Raw genomic sequence first — 18,599 nt, 5'->3', positions numbered from 1 at the left:
CTTAACATTTCCCCACAGACCCCATTGACAGAAGAGAACTCATTTCTGGCTTAACCCCCAACTGTGGCTGGTGCGATTAACCCGCTGCGACAACTTTTGTGCCACTACCGGGTTGTTGTCACTGATTGCCGGAGGCTTAGGTCCCATTTATTGCACATTTCCTTTCTGCCGTTTGTGAATGTCAGCGTTAATGAGCCGGGCTCATATATGAGTCTGCCATGGAGTTTACTAAACCCTAATGTCTACTATACATATACATATATCTTAGTCCACAACCGAGTTCGTGTGTGCCAGGCCATTACTATTGTACTCAGAACAATGAGCACAATTTCCGATTAAAACCAATTGAAGCACTTTAATTGCTACAATTCAATTAAACAACACGCTAATGGCAACAAAATACAACAACAGCGATCGATTTATTGAGTGGGCGTTGGGGGTACTACTGATGGGTCAGTCCGCCCGTCACTCTGTCATTCTTATAGAAGTTCTGTTTAACCCACTCTAGATAATTGCCATTGACAAGTGCCACCCAGTCCCTGCGGTGGCAATTACCACCAAGAACCTGAGTCTTCAGGTGGGAGCTGGCCCAAAACCTGGACACAGACAATTATGTTGCACTTAAATGAGTTGTACGTGTTCTGACCATCCTGACCATGTGTCCTTTGACCCCTATAGATCGTTTCCTGCGATACGCTCGAGTGTTTTTATACCATACACTTGAAATAAAGATTATGACAGAACATTCTTGGTATCTATTGTCAAAGGATAAAAATTTGATGTATGTTCTCTCAGCTAGGAGCTTCTGAAACCATTTAATAGAAAACTTTCCAGTATTATCCTGTTACCAAGCCCATTTTTTTGAGTGCATGTAAATTGTGCGTGCGTGAAATTTATTGCAGTTAATAATAATTGTCCATTCTACTTGAACGACCACCACAACGATAATGTGTTTCCCCAGCCATTCTGCCGTGTCTCAAACCGCTTGTGGTCAATTATAAGCGGACAGTTTGCCATTTGTCTTAGACATGGTCAATGCCAGGCTTTTCTATCTGCCCTCTGGGGCTTTTTATGGCGCTTTAAATGTGCGACCATTAGCCAGGTATGCGTATTCTCGTACAACCCCTGACTAAATTTATTCAAATGAGGTGTTAATGTTAATTTTGCGTAATGTTTATTACCCGCATAAAGGTAGTTACTTATTTGTTATTTACTATGGTTATTATAGAGTTTAAATTTAAATATAGTTAATTAACTATAAATCTAAATAAAAAGTATAATTGAATACTATGTTTTCATATTTTAATATCTTAAAAAAACCTTTCAAAAACTATATTTTTCAATGAAAACCAAACATAAAGAAATAAAGGGAAATTTTCTCCCTACTTTGTCTGCACAGCGCATGGTTGGGCTCTCTTTCTCTTACTCTCTCCTGCCACTTTCTTTCTCCGGCAGAGCTCTCATTTGTTGCCACCTGAACAGCCAAGACATTTGTGGGTTGACTGTCGGCAAAATACGGATATAATCCATTCAAAAAAAGGAAAATCTCAAATACATGAACCAGAAGAGACACTGAGAAAACAGTGGCGGGGAAATACCACCTGAAGGGGGGGATGGTTAGCATTACATACTAGATCTGTGGGACCAAACACTTCGATGGACTTGGGCCCTCACACGAAGCGGGCCAGCGAACGGCAAAAATTCCTAATAAAGTTGGCATTTGCCAAACAGACACGCAGACGTGCAGACAAACAGGACAGGATACCTGAGCCAGGTAGTCCTCCCACCTGCCACCTGCTTTTCCATCTAATATTCAGCCACCTTTTGGGGGTTCGTTGTTGCTTTTATTGAAAACTGAACACAAAGCAACCAAAATGCGACCACCCAGCGAATGTTGATGCTCCTGATGCTGCTCCTGCCATACGTCGGGTGCATTTCCTACGTCCTCCTGGAAAAGCGTTCGGGTTATTTGCATAAAAACTATGCATGTGCTTCCCACCCAGACAGCATTTGTATTTGTAGTCTTATTTTTAAGCTATTGCTTTTTGCATTTTCCACCGAGGACTAAAGGAATCAGCAAATCCACTGAAAACAAACAACAAAGCTTTGTGTGTATTTGTGTTACATGAAAGACTCCCAGACTCCTCCCCCCAGACTGTCATCAAAACGTCAAAATACTTGAAATATCAGACTGTCACTCAAATCACAATGAACAACACATTTGCATGTTGCATGTTGCATCTGCAGCTCTTCTGACTTTTGGCTGAGAATTCGGAATGGTATTTGGATTGATATTTCGATTCAGGTTGTCTAATTGCAAATATCTGTTCAGGTAGGGAATTTCAGTCAAACATTTTATTGACACACTAGCCTAGCTTTAAATTGTAACGAATTTTGCTAGCCATAAAATACTTTTTAGATCATTTATCAACTATGTGGTCAGCCACTAAGGGTGGAGAATTATACGAGTTCATTAAAAATTCTTTGGCACCCCATCTAATTCCACAAATCATTCGGCCCAAAGTTCGTTTAATCCAGTGCAACGCCAAAAATTTGTCTGTTTCGAGAGGCTTAACACATTATTTATTTACATTCTCGGAAAAATATACAGATCTATTATCATAGATATATCTATAAATAAAAATTCATTTGTTTTCTCCCCCCACTAGCCACTAGAAAATGTAATGTGATTTATGTATTCTGATGATGCAACACTCTTAGCGAGACCCATTGATCTATTTAAATGCAAATTAAATGGAATAATATTTATTTTTGGTCAGTCTGTCTGTGGCTAGATTTCATTAGCTGCCAATGCACAAATCCATTGAAAATCAATTAAAAATACATATTTTTGTAAAAGAGAAATGGCTAGTATATTCGGTGGCTTATTTTACGTCTGTTTCTGCAATCGTCTGACCGCGAATTATATAATTTCAATTAGGGTTTTGAGGTCCGAAAGCAACTGCAACATTCTATGCACTTTGGCGGTAATTATGTGGCGATTTCATTTAGAACAATTTAAATGATGGCTTTTGTCCTCGCTTTGATTCAATTAATGTTGCATTGCGAAAATAATGAGCCAGCAGAGCAAGAGAGTCCTTCCTATATTCGAGTTTAAATGAAGTGGAAATTGGTTTGTGTTTAAGTGCTAATCTCTCAATTGGTTCATGGACTATGAAACGGATTATCTAAATTATAGTTTTGGAAATATCTTTTGAATTTGCCACAAACAGCGGCCTAAAATGGCGTTTCCGGCTTTATTTCCCTTCCTCTACTAGTGATGAGCTAAGATACGCCATCTTGACTATCGATATACCAACGATCGATAAATAGTTTATAAGGTACAATGCTAAGCCGGTAACTGAACTAAATTCAAACTTCAAGATTTTAAACCAAGAAATCCTGCCTTTCAGTTGTCGGGCATCCTTGGCTGAGCTTAATTAAAACGCAGGGTCACGTAGCGGCCGTCTAATCCAATCCTGGCCAGTTGTAACTGCCACAGTCTTCTGTCACTTTGGCAATTCTTTGGCTTACACTTTGTGTAAGCTATAGTCCTCCTCCTACGTAGCAAGGGGGAAAAAAAAATGAAAAAACCAAAAAGCTAATTTGGGTTTTTCGTTACGTTTTTTCGTCCTGCCATTCGGTTCCAGTCGTTGGCGTTTTTGCCTTGGACTGTGTCAAAGTGCATGCCAAATGGAGAATTGCATTTCCAAACATTTGCGCAACATTAATTGCATAAATTTTGAAGCATTTTGGGCGGAGTGATGAAGTGGTGGGGGCGGGAGGTTGGCAAATTTAAAGAGCGAAGGAAAAGTCATTAAAATGTAGTCACAGCCACGCACCCTTGACTGCTCGCTCTCGAATTTCGCCTCATTTTCCCTTGTCGGTTTTCCCCAACGCGCTTTTCCTTTCCCATTTTCCCCGTGTCTGTAAAGTCTGCTCCTCTTTAACTGTCTCTCTGTCTGTCTTTCAGTCTGTCTGTCTCTTGGCCATAATTTTATGCCTAACTGTGTCAGCTTCTGGCTTTTCTTTCTGCCTTCCTGCACTCGGCAAGTGCTCATGCATAACGCATTTTTGCGCAGCTAAAAAGTATGCTATGAAAATGTAACTCAAAACCTGTTGCCCCGCCCACCGCCTCTTCTCCTATTCGTCCTTTTTGTTAATACAAAAAAAAAATAACACACAGCCTCGCTTTAAATCAGTCGTCATTTCATTAAAATTCGCATTCCAAAGGAGCAACAGAGCCCTGCTGGGATTTCAACACATTTATGCAAAAAATAAACTTATTTTGTTGACAGTGTGGGGTATTAAATTTACCGTTATTAAAACATTTTTCAGGTCCTTCAGAAGAGCGGAAAACTCGCCATTTTGTTAGTTTTATTTTTCTCATTAAATGGATTGTTATAATGATTTAGTTAGGGACTTTCAGAAAGTCTAAAAGAAACACCAGAAATCAAATACTTTTTGTTGATTTCTTGATCCATTTTCTTGCGGTTGATAAATCGCTTTGAAATACATAGTTTCCAGAGGAGCAGAAAAATATATAAAAAGCAAACGGAGAAAAACAATTTTTTTTGTAGTTATTATATTCGTGGGACATTTTCGCAAGCAATTTCCCGCCACACACACACACTGCCACCTCAGACTTTGCACGCAAGTCATTCGATTTGGTGGCACACACATCATGCCACACCCACACTTCCACACACACAGACATACACGGTTGCACGATAATTTTCAATAAATAGTTCCAAATCATTTCGCGGCGCTAGTTTCGGAAAATCAGCTTTCTGGGGCACCGCCTGCCACTGATGCCTCGCACGTGACTTCCGACAAAAGTCAACGACAATAAAACGGATATTCGAGCATTTTGCAGTTCCTTTGGTGCGACTCCCTCCCCATTTAATGGCACTTGTCACTGACAGGGGGAGCCGATTGGATGGCAAAACAACATTTATTATTAGAGCTCCGATTTCTTTTCGATCTTTTTTTCCTGCAAAAACGCACATATGTACGGTCTTTGGCTAAATGAATGGGCTTATCCTTGGGCGCCTTGGCGTGAAAGTGCTGAAACAAACAATCAAGAAGGCCAAAGGAAGAAAAAACAACAGCAACTACCACAACTTTGGCAGCAATTAGCCTGTCAGGCAATTAAAATGCAAAAATTGCCGTTGACACAGGCCAAAGGAGGAAGAAAATGGAGGAAAAGCCAAGGAAGTCAAGGAGGATTTCGAGGAGTGAAGATTGGGGAGGTATTCAAGAGGCATTGAGCCTAGCAACGGGAAATAAGGAAGGTTCACAGGTACATTGGTATGGAGATTTAGGAAATTGAAGGATTTCTTGGCTATATGATACCTGGTACTTACTATTCCCGCTATGTAACTGCTGTAGAATAATTGAATTATAAAAATCTATGTTTTCTGTATAAAGATAGACTAAAATTATTAAACCGCAAACCACTGTCCTCCACCAACATGTGCCAGGTAAAAGGAAGCCAGAGCTCCAGGAAACGAAACAAAAAGGGGAAAAGCCGTCTCTGCGCTCAATTTACTTGTCGCCCCACATAATTCCAAGAAATTTTCGTACAACATCCACAGCCGGCTGCCAACGAACTAAATATAAACTGCATACACACCGAAAATATCTACGAAAAGTGCTTGGAAAATTGCTAATTACGCGATTGCCGTGATTTTCGCAATGCATATTTCAAGATGCTTTTTCGCTGCAGTTGTCGTTGTTTGTAATTCAAGCGGATGTTTCATAGGAGGGGATCGGGGATCCAGAGTGTTTAGCCAAATGGAAAATATTGCAAATATTTAATAAAGCTTTGCAGCTACAAATTAAGCGCAAATATTTGCTTCCACAAGATGAAAAGACTATTAATAAATTTTTGACTTGAGGTGCATAATGGGGGGATAGTCTAAGATATTTTATTACTAGAAGGTAGGGGGACTTTACAGTGAAGCTTAGGTAATAAATAACAGTAACAATGTCAATTTCTACTAATTGAAAATATATAATAACGGATCTACTATATTTTATTCTTCTAAAAAAACGACTAAAAACTGTTTCTTATTCACAAGAACGACTGCTAACCCCATTCACCCTTTCAAAAAATACAAAAGCCATATAAAAAAAAAAAAACTGAAAATAAACAAAATAAGAGCGACAACTCATTTAGTTCTATAGAATCATGCCTCAGTTGACGTGAATCACTCACTCAGCCACTCGAGACAACAAGGGCGGCAGGGAGAAGCGGGAAAAACTATTTTTGCACCACCAAGACCAAGGCCTATTAGCTCTGACCCACCGAGAAGGGGAGCTAGTTGGTGTGGGAGTGGGTGGGGCTGCTGCTGCCACTGCTGGTGCTGACTCTCAAGTTGTCACTTAAGAAGGTCTAAGTGCGGTTCTGTGTGGTGAAGATGGCATGGCAAAGCCAAAGGCAAAATGCGCGGAAAAAGCAAAGAGCAGGGAAAATGAAAATGAAAACTTTCTGAATTGCTCATTAGACACGCTAGTTTTCTTTTTATTTTTCTTCAGGGGCAGGGCAGAGCAAACACTCTCAGAAAACTGGCAGATTTTTTCCTAATTTTGTTAACAAAGGTGTGTCTGTCTGAGGCATTAGATTTAATGAATCCCGAGACAGGATGACAGGTTAAGCGACAGTAGAAACCCTAGAAAAACAACCACAATCCTAACCTTCCTTCCTAGTCCTGCCTGGAAATGCCAACAGCTTAATCAATTCTCTTCCAGGACGACATGAATATTTCCCGCCTAATAAATCAAAACCATCGAAATGCCACACAAACAATAAATTGTTTTCATTTTTCGCTGACAGTATTGGCAACCTCAGTGTCTTCATTTTGTGGCAGCAGCAACAAAAAGCAAACTGATCTCGGCTTGGTGCATCGCATGTCAAGGTTCTTGCCACTCTGCGCCACCCTTTCCACAGATATATTTACAATTTATTTTGTATGCCACTTTTTGCAGCACTCGAGATTTTATTTGTATTTTATTTCTTTCACTCTGCCCCCACAATAGTGTCATGCACTTCAATTCTTTGTCGCCAATGTCGAGTGTCTTTTCCTCTTTTTTTTCGAGTGTGAGGCAAGCTGTGGCGGTGTGTGGCTTTGATGTTGCAAGTATACAAAACTCAACAACTGGGTTAATGGCACAAACATTCTGTTCATCTTCTTTATATTTTATTGTTATATTTTTTATACACTATATACGTATGTATGTTGTATATTTTTTATTTTTGTTCGACAAATCCCCGTGCCATGTCTCAGCAGGCAAAACGACACCCACGTGGCAGGGGCAGAGGCAGTGGCATGGCCAGGGACATGGTGGGGCTCAGGAAGTTGCCCCGGCATGTGCGTTGCCCAGGTCCCCTCCAAAAAACATTTATCATGTTCAAATTTTCCATGTCGTGTTGCTCCTCTCTTAAACATGACAACAAATATTAAATTTCATGTTTTGTCAGGCGAAACGGAGAAAGTGACAGAGTAAGTCCAAGATAGAGAAACAGATTCCTCACCTCAGCAGGAGTTCCAGAGGCCCACGAGGAAGTTGTAGAGTTTATAGGACCAATTTTTTCAATTTATTGGCAAAAAGAAACCGATAAATAAACACACTTTTAAGATAGATATCTTTAGTTAAATTTTAAGTAGTTGATGAGTCATATACTCTAAAAAGTATCTCTTAAGTAAGGCTTCTTATAGACTATACTTTTTAATTAAATATTTAAAGTAGTGTATTATTTTTATTTGTGAAAAAAAAATACTTTAAGCCAAAAAAAAAGGGACCCAGATTGACAGTTAATAAAGTAAAGACAAGTTACCGCCTGGGTGCCTCCTTCTCCCTGACTGCTTTTCGGAGAGGTTTAAGCCAAAAAAAAATAAAAAAGAAAATCAGGGAAGAAACAGAAAACGTGGCAACAGTGGCGTTGACAACTTGACCCAATGTATGTGACAACTGGCCAAAAAAAGTTTCGAATTTCAGTCAACAAGGGGTGGAAATATCCAAAATATCTTTAATGCTGTCAATACGGTTTCGATTTCTTTACTTAAAAAATTAAATAAATTTTAAAGCCACAAAACAAAGTCAGATCTTAATTACTGTTAGGAACGACTATGATATTCGCCATTAAAAGAGCATAAATAATGTCATATTACAGTGAATAATTTCAGTTGTCGGCTTTGTGTCCAGGATACCCCCTTTTAGCCAGGCTAGCAAAAAGGGCAATTAAAGCCGGCAAGCCGACAAACCGACAGCCAGAACAGTGTCGTCCTCGTGCTCGTCCTGTTTCCTTGATAATTATGGCATGCAAAAGCGGTTCTCCAGTCTTAGCCAGGAGTGTAACCCAATATAAATGCCATTTATCATGGTGCGTGTGTTTGGACAGGAAAGAGGAGAAAATGCGGCGGTTAAGGGGGTCAGGGGCAAGGTACAGTGTGGCCTGGCAAGTGGAGACGTTCGCCCCTCCTCCATACGCGGTTGACTGTTGCTAATAAATTATGGCATGCTGTGGACATGTGCCGCCAGAGTGGGGAAAAAGGATCAGGAATCGGAGGTCTGGTCTGGCAGGAAGGTCCTGCCGTTGACAGTTTTAAATTGCAAAAGCGTTGGCGGTTTCCAGTTCCATTTCTACGTTCTCAGTTCCCAGCTCTCGGCTCTATGCCCTTGGCCAGCTAATTAAGCCAAAAACTAACATTTGGCAAATGCATCTGTGGCGCTGCCATAATTTCCACATCTTACCGCCTTTTTAATTGGCTGGGATTTTTGGCCAACGAAACAAATGGCCCATCAAAATCAAATTTGTTATTTATGGCCAACGTGAGCCTTGACACCTCCCTCTAAGTTATTTATTTATTTATTTGCACATTTAGGCCCAAAAAAAACGAAAAGAGAAAGCCAAAAAGAACCTTGACTCATTTTTCATTTGCCGGCCTCTTGAATTACGCCAATTATGTCCTGACAGCCTCAAGTTTTCCATCTCAATGGAGGAGAAGTGTGTGTCAGCATGTGTGTGTGTGTGTGTCAGGCAGATTGCCAACACACTCTCGACCGAAAATCCTTAGAGGCCTCCCGGTTGCCAAGGACTTAAGCCCTAATCTTTGCCAATTGAGCTGGGGACCCCGGCAGGAACTCAAAGTGCGCTTTGCCTGCCAAAGCTTTGAATTTCCTTGCGAAAGGACCTCGTATGAATGTGAAAAGGACTTTTTATTAATGCTGCGAATAATATCAACATGGGTGGTAACCTTTGATGGAGGCCATTTGCAAACTTTTTTGATGATTTGTACAATTGCCAAAACATATTTTATTTATTGTACCATATAATCGCCTTAATACATTTATTGTCGGCTTTGATTTTTGATTACCACTTTAATCGTTCAGAGTGTGTTGCCTCGTTTCCTTTTTCAAATAAATTGTATTTCGAATGTGTACTTTTTGAGTAAAGTCTATTACTAGTTGAATAGTTTGCTTTTTCCAAGTGATTTTCTAACAGTGGCTTAAAGAAAGGGGACTAACAATTTTAATGAAAAATTTTTTGGAAAGCTTTCTCTTCAATCTCCTCTCCGTATCCTCTTAGAATAACTCTCAAAATAAACCCCCACTGAGAAATATTATCTCCGACCCGCCATCGTTTATGACATTTTCTGCAAGAGTTGCAGGAGAAGCAAATAAATTATAAAAATTGTTTGCCTTTTTGCAGCTGCTCCTCTAGCTCTGGCAAATAAATTTGTGCTTAGATTTGTTTGCTGTTTTTCTTCGAAAAAGCAACAAAAAATGTATATACACGAAGAGCAGGGAGAAACTGTCGGAAAAGGACACATTTGGCATTAAGAAAGTTGAGCTGCAGACAGATGACAATTTGATAGACTCGGAGGCTAATTAAATTTGCATTAGAGATGCGCTCTTATAGGGCGCGAATCCGTCGAAGGACTATGTACGACAAGGAGCGACAACCACGAAACATATGAATAAATTATTCAAATTCTTGACAAGCTTTTTGCCACACACACCAGCACACCCGAACACCCACAATAGCATAGACACCCACAGGAGGAGGCACAGTTGCCGCGAAAAGTTTGGCGCATTAGCCAAACTGTCGAGTGAACTTTGTCGTCGGCAAATGTAATTTATCAGAGCGGAAATAAGTAAATCAAAAACAATTTAAAGCCCGTCGTCTGCCGGCATCATTAGCAGGAGCTCTGACTGCCTAACTGCTCTAACCAGGACAATGGGCGGGGCAGCTGTCAGCCAGGAGACTTTAACTTAATTAGCCCCGTCTAAGCCAAATAGAAATGCTTGCCTACAAAAGTCACTCAACAGCAGAAATTCCACTCCCTCACATCACATCCTTTCACGAAAACTCAGTGGCTCAAAGCTTTGGGAAAACTTCTACACAAGAGTTAATGAAATTTTCAAAATTTTCCAACACGCAGCCGAAGGAACCTCAAAAGCAATTAATCACCTGCATTAAAGCGCTTTAAAAATGTGTATGTGCACTGGGAAAAATATTTTATGTTTGAAGATATATTTCAAATTTATTATAAGAGAAAACATATAGACTCTGTGAACTGCAAAGGCTAATCACATATTAAGAGCAATAAGTTGAATCCCCAAAGTTCTCAACCAACTTATAAATATTGTATTAAACATTTTTATTGATTTTATATTAATTTCCTCCACTGTATAATGATTTTAGCCGCCCGCAGAGTCGAAGCCTCTCAATTTTCCACCCCAAACTCCTCACCAAAGGACTCTGTGTTATTGTTTGTTTTTTGGAGCCCAGCAGCCGGCAGTGATTGTGTTTGCTTTTTTGGTAGTTAATCCTATTAATTAACTGGTCTCTTCTGCTCCCTCCCCCAACCAGCGCACTCTTGGCCAATAATAAGGTGAGGGTCCTTGCCAGGTGAGAGCCTGGCTCTTCGGTCGAGTGGCAACTGTGATTAATGGTTTCCAATGGGTTCCCACTTTTTTATTCCTATTTTTCCCAAACGCCAACAATAGTTGGGGGTCTTTGGTTCAGAGTGTCAAGATTGATGATCAAATGCCATTAAACATTTTTATAAACTTTGCCAAAAAAAAGGCCACAAGTTTTTAACGCAACTAGTTGATTTCTGAGATTTAACATTTCGGGCCATTTAAATGATTATTTAAGCACCAGTTGCCCGACTTAAACGCTTTTTTCGCCAACCATTTAAAATCATTTGCCTTCCGGGGCTTTAGCAAATAAACACGCACACAAACACTCACACATGTACACACTCTTACACTCGAAAGGACCCTCAGAGCAGCAATGTGTGTGTGTGCGAAAATCACAAAAACAAATTAGTTGCGTGTAATTTAATTTGAAATGCGAGCGTGTTTATCAAACAAAATTAAAACTGAGAAATGGAGCAGAGCAAACAGAAAAGTAATAACAAAAACAACAACAATCCAGCAACCAGAAAGGACAACAGCAGAGAGGAGAAGGACTAAGAAAAAGGAACAACAACAAAAGGACCTCACCGCAAGTGGTAAGAAAACGCTAATTGGATTTTATTTTAGCATGCGGAACATGGCACGCCGCTCCTTTTCAACACTCCCCAACCCCACCCAACCCCCCACCGCCACTCACCAAGCACCATATCCTTTGACGGCCAAGTTAATAAACATTAAAAGCAATTATGATTCTTGGTTAAGATGTCATTGTCGTTGGTGCTTTTGTTATTGTGGTTTCGCTGAAAATGTTTTTCCTCTAGTTTCCGGCTTAGAAAGAGTGAAAATATCCTTGTGAGGGGGGTTGTGGGAAAAACGACAAGTTTCAAGACTTGTAATTAAAGTGATTAATTACAATTACGTGTATTCCATTACAAGAAGAGGGAACACTTGAAAACAGAACATTTAAGGATACTATTTGGAATTTTTGAAATAAATGGGAGTGGGAGTTTATAATCAAAAGTTTCTCGACGAAAAAAACTTTATTTTCCAGAGGCATACTTTATAAAAATCTACCTATTAAAACATTGTCTTGGCCACAAACTTATTTACCCTTTTTTCTGGCTTAATTACGGCTTGAGGCAAAGTCAAAGTTGGCAAGGTGTTTCCGCCCATGAAGTAAGAGCGCTGAAAAGTATACTTCATTTTTGTTGCATATGCAAGTTATGCACTTTTTGCTCTCCCCTCTTCTAGCCCGTTTTCTCCATTTTTTTTTGCATTCTTAGTGCACCCACCACTTTCATCTGCACTTCTTGTGTATTTTTTGCGGTCAGGCGGGCACCGCGAGTCAGACAACCACAGAATTCCAAGCAGCTGGCGCATAATTGCATATACATGGCATATGGATCAATATTTCACAGGAGAGAGAGAGAGAGAAAATTAAAGTCTTAAGCACACAAATAATTGATTAAAGTTGTATTCAAAGTTTCTTAAGCACTATTAAATATTGAAAATACACTTTCATTTATCGATACCAGGCTCTGAGCCTCAGAGCTACTACTTTGTTCCACTTTCCAACATCACGTTTGCCAAAAATCAGAAAAGGAAGCGAGGAGCAGTTTGAAATTCAATTTGCCGAAGCTAATTCCACAGAAAAGTCTCCCTCACTGCGCAAAAGTGAAAGCTGTTTGCCATTGGCACACATGTCGTATGCGTAATTTCGGTTTAATTGATTTCTAGCGCAGCCCCTTGATGGGCCCTGACATCCTGATACCCTCTTCGCCTTCCAATAACCGCTTTCGCCCTGTTTAACAAACTTTTGCGAAATGCTTTTAGCCAGGACGGGCTCAGTCATTTTTTATTTTGCCGCTTTTGCAGCTTAACTTTGACTGCCACAGCCATTTGTTGAAGTGGATTTCGTATTTCTTGTTTTTTTTTTTTTCATTTTTCACTTTATTTTTTCGAACCAAATCCCGCCAAACCGATCTGAAGCAAACTCAAACGAACTGAACTGAACTGAACCATACTTTGGCTTTGGTTTTCGTTTTTTGCGCATTTGCAAATAAATGAGCAGCGTTCAACGTGAGCTGATTAATGCAGTTCTAGTGGCAGGCACTCAGAGAAAAATATGGCTAAAAATAAATAAATAAAAGGGAGATACAAAAATATAATCTAAATAATATTAAATTAGAGTTGTACGGTTAGTTTTGGGTTAATTATTATACTTAAACTTCAAACTTTTACTAAAAAGTATAGCTTTTTCCTCACTGAACTCACTAAAGAGTGTGAGTCCTTCATAGTCCTTGCTGTTTTACTGCTCTATTCCCTTTGCCATGCAGAAACGATTAATCAAACCGCAATCGTGCCACTGGATGGATTCGAGACACTTCTGAAATTAATTTACAGCCTTGGAAATTAAAAGTTGAGAGCTGCCGAAGCCCAGGATGATACCTCAATCTTGATTTCTGCCATCTAGCATTTTAACAAACTTAAAACAGATTGTGTGTTTCTGTGTGTGTGTGGTCGTGTGTGAGTGCATGTGTGGGTAAATTTAATAAACTAAAACCATTTGCAGTTCACTGAACTGACAGTAAATAAATTTAACCTAATTCGTACATGTCAATAACAACAGCCACCAAGACAAGACATCCTTGCCGCCTTTTGCTTTTGCTTTGCTTTCCCTTCAAAGAATGTGGGAGGAAGCAAGTGAAAAGCAAGAAAGATTAGTGGAAATGGCAAAAAGGACATGGCTGTGAGAGGGGAAAGCAAACAGTTTGCCATTTCCCAGACGTGATGGCGGGGCACCATGGAAAAGGATGTTCAAATATAAATTATAAAAGCCATATATTAGCACTAAAATATGATTTAATAAAAGCTAAATTAAATATGGGTTTCTGGTTTTTAAAATTATATTATTTAATATCTGCTTAACCCTCCAATTTAGCCCACTGTTGTCTAATACCAATTACCACTTTGCCCGCCTGATCTTTCCACTCTGTTATGAAGTGTAAAGCAAAAAACAAAACCCAAAGATGACGGCCATCTTTAGTCCTTCGGCGTATGTGTGGGTGTGTGTGTGTAAGTGTGCGTATTTGGCATTTTGCGTTCTCGACACTGGCACCACATGCTCCTGATGGCTGCAGTTAATCCACTTAATGACCCCGATGATTTTATTGATGAGCGCCAGTGCCAGTGCGCCTAACGCCATATGCCGCCACCATCGTCCTTGATGATGAAGATGCTTCATTTCCACTCCCCCTGCGGATTGGATTTCCTGCGAATCCCGGCCCTCCTCATTCACCCACCTCCCAAGTTGTCAACGCCGCCTGTGCAGTGGAGCGTGCTACGCGTCCTTCGCTTTTGGGAGGTCCTTCATCTTTTGGTATGTTTGTTTCCTGTTGATTTTTCGGCACCTAAATTAGTGCCAGTGAGTCTCTGGAAAGGAAACTGCTGGGATTTTTCCTTTTGATAAAATGCCATCGCTGTCAGCCACGTCCTGTCTCCGCTGCTGCCCCAACTATGTGTTAGTGTGCGGGTGTGCTTGTGTCTGTGAGTGTCCTGTTTGCGTTATTTATGCGCGAGCATTAAAATACAATTTTTATGCTCAGCATCGCCAGACTTATCCTTTGACTCCCGCTGACGCCTTTTGCTATTCCCAATTCCTTGTTCATTCCATTTAGAGATTTTCAGAGAAAGAAATTAATAAGAGTATAAGGTTTCTTTAGAAGAAAAGTCTGGAGGAGTACTTAGCCTAGGAACCCTGTCTCAACAGAACCTTACAGCTATAAACTTAATATAAAATGTATAATTTCCTTGTTCACTTTTATTTCTTTCTGTGCAGTTCCACCTCCAACTCTAGTAGCATCAGCATCGCCGTCTTTTGGGGGCCAGCTCTTCTGAAGCATCTTTATTGAGTGTAAATGCGCGTGGCGAAAGCATATTTATTTACGTTGAGCTGCTTATTTATTTGGCAAATGGTTTTGCATTTGTCAACAACAGCAGCAGCCGGAGAAGGGGCACAAATAGGTGGTTCTTGCCACAGAAGCAGCGGCGACAACTTGCATTTCAATTTGGGGACCACAGTCCCCAATCGTCCATTCCGAAAGGCAGCAAAGGGGTTGAGCTTTGAAGTCTATATCTATGTGTTTGCATTAGAGAGCTACTCTGTTTTCGGGGGTATTGTTTATTTTTGGGGTTATTTAACAGCTCGTTTAACTAACACAAAGAAGTGTAATTTACGATGAAATGGTAGAGATTCAAGGGACTATTCAAAGGAGGAAAATATATAGGAATAGCTACTTTTAAATGATTTGTTATCTCATTTTGCCCATCAAACGCTGTTGTATAGAGTGCTAATTAATCTCAAATAGTTTGTGGAAACCCATTAAAGGCCCAAACAAGCCAATGTTGCCACTTAATTATGCATTAAAGCGTTAACATTAATATAGACTGCGCCACACACAAGGATGTATGTATATATGTATGGTAAGTATATGCAGGTATAATACTTCGACATCTCTGCTGCTGTTAAGCCATCGACATTGTGACACTTGGTGCTTTAATTAAATTTTCGATAATTGCATGCACCGAGGAGGCGCCAAAGGACAACGTGGCGACACAGGGCAGGATCAGTACAATACAGGACTTGTAAATTATGCCTCAAGACTATATAAACTATATAAGCTGAAAACCAAATATAATTAAATTCCCATTAATCATTCTGGTTAAAATGAAATATTTTCCGAGTCCCGAAAACTATTTAAAATTTTCTGCAGCCCTGGGAAAAGGATAATGAGGGCCTTTTCGCTGGCGCCCGACGCTTTCAAGTGGCATTTTTAAATTGATTAAAAATTGGCGGAGCTGCAGTGCCATCTTCGATTGCCTTTTTTCTTCCTTTTTCCCTGCGGTACTGGTTATTATTATTATTATTATTGTTGTTGCTGTTCGCTGGCGTTTAATTAACAAGGCCTGGGCGACATTTTTGCGGGCCGACATTTTTAATTTCCTTATTTTTCTGGATGCTGCTGCTGCTGCAGCGACGGCAACGGAAATGCCGCCACAGCAACCGGAAGTACGCCGCACACACAGACACGGCCACACTCAAAAGTCGAACAGTGTCAAAGAGGCGCATAATTAACTTGTTGCCCCGCCCACTTGCAGTACTTGAAATGAAAATAAAATGGACAGAGGAGAGGAGAAGAAAGAGAAAAGCAAGAAACAGTTGAAAGAGGAAACTCAACTTTCACTGCGGCTAAACTTGGCCAGAAATGAGCAGACATCTTGCCTGCCGGAAGTCGGAAGCCGGAGACTCTGAGAGTCCGAGACATCGTCGGAACTTTTGCCATAGCTCGAACATAATTATAAAAGTTTCGACAAGTATTTGCCCAGGTGGGCTAGCTCTTGCAAAAAACAAAAAGCAAAAAAAAAAAAGAAAACCACCTACAAATAGAAACAGGAATAAAACGAAAATCCAACAGTGGGCATGGGGGGCACTAAGGAGAAACAAAACTGGACCAAGGTTTGCCTTGCCAAGTGGCAAATGCCAAGTGCCAAGAGCGGCAGCAACTTTATTTCCACTTCTCTCCAGTCTCCCGTCTCCCGTCTCCCGGCTCCGGTCTCCTTGAGGGTCCTTCCTTACTAATTAGCGTGCTATTGGCATTTTTGCTTAAACGCTTAACGAGCTCCTAGAAATTGCCAGTTGCCTTTTGCATGCGTTAATTGCTTTGCCACGCCGCCCTCTATCCTGACCGCCTGACCTCCTTGCTGGCCCACCTCCTTCTTTACTCGAACAGCCCTCCCATTTTAGGCGGAAACGCTACTCGACTGTATAGACCCGCAAATATGATGGCTAATATGTCTTACGCTGCGTATACGTAATTTCTGTTGATGCCATGTCCCCGCCGTGGCCATCAAAAACCCGTTTTCCTGGCCCGTCCCAGCCCGGCCCGCCACTAAGCCCGTGATGCTATCTGCTCCTGACAACAAGAAAACAACAAACGGGGCTTGATGATGTTTGTCGAGGGCTTAAAGTCGAATATTTAATGCACTTAAATAGTAAAGATCATGGTATAAATATGATAGAAATGGAAATAAAAAAGTTCAGATTTTTTAAAGTAATATCTAAGATATTAGAATATTTATTATTATATCTATAACATATCTCTAAACTTAAATAGCCTCTCTAAACTTAAAGGGTATCGGCAAACAAGGAAAAAAACTGACTGGAGGAAAGTCTCACAATAGCCACTTAAGCGATGAGTGAAGTGAGTCGCTGGTTTTGGGTCCTGATCCGAGGCAGCGACCTAGCCTGGTGCCTTTTTTCAGGTACTTTCAGGAGCCTATGCCTATATGGTATATGGTACCTGAACCCGAGTGTACGGGGCCACTTGGAAATTGCTTTGAAGCAGAACAGCCTGCTCCTGATGTTGCCGCAACATCTCTCCTTTCTTATCTCACCAAAATAGGCATTGTTTGGGCTCTGGACGGCTCTGTATGTATGTATGTCTGGCCTGCCCCCTTTCTTTTGATTTTTCCCATGCACGCATGAAAATTGTTTTCCTTTTGTTCTCCATTCCTGCGCCCAGGACGAGCAACAACAAAAGCGAAAGGTTGTTGGCAGCGACAGGAAACTGTGCTATGGATTATGATGCTGTCAAGAGTTAAGTGCGTTCGGCAGGATATGAGCGGAGAAGAATAAGGGGGTCAGGTACGGCTGCATGGCATAGGTGTAGTGGCTGCAAAAAGGACATACATTGACCAGAGGAATCTCGGGCTATTAAAAATCTACATTTTTCCTGATGCCAGGAGTGTTATGAAGAGGTGTGATGGAAAACTGGGAAGATAAAGTCATGAGAGCGGAAACTATGCCAGTAGTTGGCCAGTTAAAGTTACGGGCTTTAAAGCCTTAAATAAATATCCCAACCAAAACCAAGGTCTCAGTCGCCCCAAGAAACCACAAAATTAATTTCATAAATCGTTCCATGAATAAAGATTTATTTAATCGCGCCAAAATATGTAGAGCTTATGTAGAACTAGCATGCCGGGCTTGCCGGGAAAACGTAGCTGCTTACTTAGCATCATTATGGCCAACGATTTATGCATAAGCACCAAATAAGAGGCATTACATTTGGCCAAATCCTCGGAGCACCCGCACAGACGGAGGACACGTATTTAAATGTATAGTATACACGAATAGGTGGGGTACTTATGTGAATGAATCCAGCCGGAGAGACAAACGGCAGCCACTTAAAACTGTCACAAGTTAAAAACCGCAAACTGCAGTCGCTACAAGGATTGCAGCCCCAAAGGAGGTGGTGGTGGAGGATAACCTGACCGGGGGGGGGGACAAGCGGGGGGCTGAAAAGGGGGGAAAACGAGTGGAAAAACCCGGTAGAATGAGGAGCACGTAGGGAGTAAAGAGAGACATTATGCGACGGCATGGAAACACACAACAATTTCACAGACAATGAATACATTGGCAAAATGAGCGGGTGGAGTGGGTGGCGGGGGAAAGGTGGCGGGGGAAGGACCTCCTAGACGCGAGGACAAAGAAATTTAAATAAATGCATGTGCACGAAGTCGCAGAAGAGAAAAAAATCACAACAATTGGTCATACACTGACGAGAAAGTACTATAAATTTAAATAGAAACTAACTGTTTTAATATGATTTTAG

The sequence above is a fragment of the Drosophila ananassae genome, chromosome 3L (genome assembly GCF_017639315.1).
Source record: "Drosophila ananassae strain 14024-0371.13 chromosome 3L, ASM1763931v2, whole genome shotgun sequence".
Classification (NCBI taxonomy): Eukaryota; Metazoa; Arthropoda; class Insecta; order Diptera; family Drosophilidae; genus Drosophila; species Drosophila ananassae.
This window is presented reverse-complemented; position numbering follows the sequence as displayed.